Here is a 4649-nt window from a genome sequence, read left to right as displayed (position 1 = left end):
TGGTTCTAGAGTAGGAAAAGGAGATAGAGGGGATGGTGATGGCAATGAGTGATGGTGATGGTGGAGAAGAAGGGGAGGCAATAGTATGTGAGAGATGGAGTGTGAAGGAATAGAGTATCCCTGATTTATTTCGATTATATGAATCACATAAAAGACTATAGGATTTTGAGTTTTACTTGGCTCTAAAGTAGGAGAAGGAGAGAGGGGATCACGATGGGTGATGTTGATGATGGTTTCTAATACATTAACTTTCCAAGGTTTTCAACCTTAGGTGAGTGTAAATTAACCCAAGTAAAAAAACAAGTTCACTAGTTTAGAGTGTGACTAGTCTAGTTGTTCTTTTTAGATGTGTCATTTTAACCTTGAAGAAAAGGATATTCCATAAGTAATAGACTGATTAATAAGAGCATTATTGGGACATATAAATCTAGGTATTTTATAAAACATATAGAGGCATTATAAATTGACCACCATGACTAAGATAAATGTCTAGTTGAAGAGAATACACCTACCATTCAATCAAAAAATTGAGAGCCGATTAAGGGACTCCAAAAATGAAAAAGTAAAATAAGTAAGCTTATGGACTTGCTAGATTTATGGAATGAGAGACTTGCATTCAAAGTGTCAACTCAAGGACTGAGGAAGTCTCGCTCGCACTTGCAGTGGTTTACTCTTTGTTGGATAGCATGTGTAATGCATGGTTGTTGCCTTTTTTTTTTTGCTTGAATATTGTATTCATTGGATTTCATTGTTTATGAAGTCTATGAAGGTACCTCATAGATTATTATTATATCGAATGTGTCTTTCCCATGTGAGGGATCATGTTGCAAAGATGGTCGATCGAGATCTTGACCAATCTCGACAAATGTGGGTGTGCTCTGGATACAATTTGTGTGATGGACAAGAGGCAGCTCTGATTATACTAGGCCATGGTTGCCATGAGAATCGATTTGATTGACGATTATTGTAAGAATCTTGGTGCGTTGGTGGTTCCCAACGTTCATGCCTCATAAGTGATATGGCTGTTAGAAGCGACTCTGTATAGCTATTTACGATGTCTGTACTGGGTGTGACACATATGGGCTCCTTGTCGGGTAGCTTAGTGGTCCTAGAGTGCTCAGACTCAACAATGCATATCTTTCCCATGAGAATCGCAGTTACTTGGAGATTTTATGAACACATGTTATTTTGATGTTATACTATGTTCAAAACTTTGAGTTAATGACTATTTTTTGCAATATGTGTATGTGTACTCTGTTTTCTTGTTTGTCATTAGCGTGTGTGCGTAACAAAAAGGAATATCAATTATGGGTGTGTGAGGACGCACCGGTTCCATAGTTCTAGTGTGGTCAAGAGGGCAGCTAGACCCATGGTGTGATCGGGGCTAGGTTGTACCCTTGAAGTTGATCTATATTGAAAAAGGATTAAATCACTAAAAAGTAGGAAGCACGGTGGACTAGAGTTACGAGTGCTTTTGAAAAAGAAAGAAGAATCAAGATTAAAATCGTCATGAATGTAGGCAACTTGGGAAAAATGATATCAATTATTAAAACCAATGTAACTCATCAGTAGAGGTAGAATTGTTTGCTCCATAATCGAGGAATAAGATGTCGGCGATGGTTCCTTGAGTGATATGCCTCCTATTTGTGAGAATTATGGAGGAGGGACGACCCTTGGAGGAATCACACACATTTCTTAATGTTAAGCTTACACCAAGAGTTACGAGGTAAAACTATTAGAGTAGCTAAACATCAAGATAGTGTTGTGTTAAGACCCCAAGTGAGCCTACTCTACCCTTACACGAGTCTTCCACTATAGTTAATTAAGCAGCTGTAAGGGTTAGGGGGTCCTCACAGATGGTATCAAAGCACGGTTTTTTTTTAGGAGTATATATGTGTGAGAATCGCACTATGTACATATATCAGTGGGTACACCAAATGTAGTGAAATATGGATAAGTTGACTTGGTTAGAGACTAATAAAATAATGAATCTGCTGATCAAGGATCCTTTGGAAAGAGATAAAAACTTAACACTTAAACCTAGTGCACATGAAATTAAAACACTTGGTAAACAAGGGAATTTAGGGAAACTAACATTACCATTAAGTTCGAAAGGTAGGAATTATCCTAGATCCCAAGACATTGGCTTATGTATTGGAAAAAATTTCACCAAAATCATTTAAATCTACCAAGGACAAGGTTTGTATTAATTAGAGAAAAGGGTCAAATAAATTAAATGGTATGTGGGATAAGGTTAAAGAAGGTTGAGAGAAAACCATGGGTTGCTATAATACCATGTGGAATTGGGCAAATGGTTTGTAAAAAATGGTAAGTAATGTTGAGAGATATCGAGCTCAACTAGTGCTATGGCAGACATTGATGACCCGCCTGGGTGATAGATTTCGCATTTACACCACTGGCATGGTTGGTGAGATTATGGGTGATATGCGGCCAGTGGGATGACACGCTATGTGACAGCCATTTTAGATTACTAGAGACTGGCATAGTTATAGCGCCAGCTCATTTATTCGGGTTCACATTATGAACCGACCCTTGTATGTTGTAGTAGTTGAGTATAACCCATATAGTGTATACTCTTATCTTTATGTTATGTTGGTTGAGTAGAAAGAAGAAGATAGAATAAAGTTCAGCTATCCATCTCTCTCGTGTCTTGCTCTCTCGTGTGTGTGTGTTTTCTTGCTAGGGTTTCAAGCTCTCCCTCTTCCCCACATTCTCTTTATGGTATCAGAGCCTGGTTCATGTGAGAGATAAGGAGGCAAGAACAAGCAAGGAAGGAAGCGGTACTACACGGGTAAGAGAACCATCATCTCTTTTCCCTTCTTGGTTTAGGTACAACACCCCCTCAGTAGCTCTGGGAGCTACACATCTCCGATTGAGGAGCTCTCTTCATAGGAGCGGAGCTACAGGGAAGGTATAATGTCCTATTGGATAAAGTTTTTTCGACCAGATTTACATTTTGGGCATGTTTTATGGGCCCCGTTTCGTCACTCTTTAGGGTATTTTCATAACTATTTTTTGGAAGTTCTGGTAGGGAACTGTTTTTGCTCGAATGCAGTGCAACAGTGCATTTTGAAAGTGAAGACAGGGTTTGCATATGTATTGTTGATAATGGTTGTATGTACGTGTACTCTATTCACACAGGCTGTGCTAATGTATCGATGCTGTGTAGTAGTTATAGCAGATACTGCTGTATTACAGGTTGCATACAGAAGTTGTCTGTTTGTAGGTTATTTGATTGCTGCAGGAAAACATATCTTATGGAATTAATCAAATTGTTAGTGAGAAGCTGGATAAGAATAACTTCCATGCCTGGAAGTTTAGAATGACCAATTTTTTAATGGGTAAAGGATTTTGGGATTATGTAGAAGGAGACAATGAGGAGCCTTTAGAGTTATCTGAGGAAAATGCCACTCTTGTAGATATAAAGGCATTCAAGGATTGGAATCAGGGTGCAAGAAAAGTTATGTACTGGCTTTCAATTAGTGTCACAGACACTATGATAGGACACATATAGGATGCAAACACTCCAGCAGTTGAATGGTCGAATTTGGTTCAGATGTTCTAGACTAACACAAAGGCAAGGAAGTTGTAGTTAAAGAAAGATTTGCATACTGTGGAAAAGAAAAGCATGTCCACATCCCCAATGAATTTGACTTAAAGATCAAGGGCATTGTTGAATCCCTTGGGTCGATCAATGTATCAGTGGAGGATGATGATTTGGTGAGTGCCTGTCTAAATGGGCTTGGCAAAGAGTACAAGCCATTCAAGACCTCCATTGCAGTTAGGGACAATATTCCCAACTTTCGGGACGATATCTATGCTGATCATAGAAGAAAAGGCTTTGGGTGAGGATTCTTCTTCACAAAGTAAGAACACATCGGAACATGCCTTCTACTCTAATTCAGGTATAGGGAGGCAGAGGTAGAGGTCGTGGTCAAGGCCAAGGTGGTGGTGGCCGACAAGGAAATTAGAATTTTGGACAACAACAACAGTCCAATGATTGACAACACCAATCATACACAGGTGGAAGAGGCCAGTCTAGAGGCAGGGGGAGCCAAAGAGGCCGAGGTGGTTGGCAAAGAAATCAAAATGCAAATAGCATAGAGTGCTATTACTGTGGCAAACCAGGACACATGGTAAAGGACTACTACAAAAAGCAGAATGATATTAAAAGTGAAAAGTTGCAGCAAGGCAACTATGCATCATCTAGCAAACATGGAGGTGATGACAGAAGTGAGCAGTTGTTTGTGATGCAGCACATGTTGAGTTCCATAATAGGAGATGTGTCAAGATCTTAAGATATATGGTATGTGGATTTTAGCGCCTCTAACCACATGACCAATCATGCTGAGTGGTTTAGAGATATGCAGAAAATGGAAAAACTAGGTTATGTAGAAACAGGTGATGATACTGCGTATCCCATTGCGCATGTTGGTAAAGTGCCATTGTCTATGCAGGATGTCAAAATGAAGTACTTGGCTGATGTACTTTATGTTTCGAATATTATAAAGAACCTCGTTTTTGTTGGATAGATGGTTGATTAGGGTCTGCAAGTGAGGTTTGGATGTTTTGTGGAAGACTTCAAAAATAAGTGTTGCTTGGTTGCAAAGGGTAACAAAAATGGCACG

Source organism: Cibotium barometz, chromosome 38 (genome assembly GCF_041138505.1).
Source record: "Cibotium barometz isolate CiBa-2024 chromosome 38, ASM4113850v1, whole genome shotgun sequence".
NCBI lineage: Eukaryota > Viridiplantae > Streptophyta > Polypodiopsida > Cyatheales > Cibotiaceae > Cibotium > Cibotium barometz.
This window is presented reverse-complemented; position numbering follows the sequence as displayed.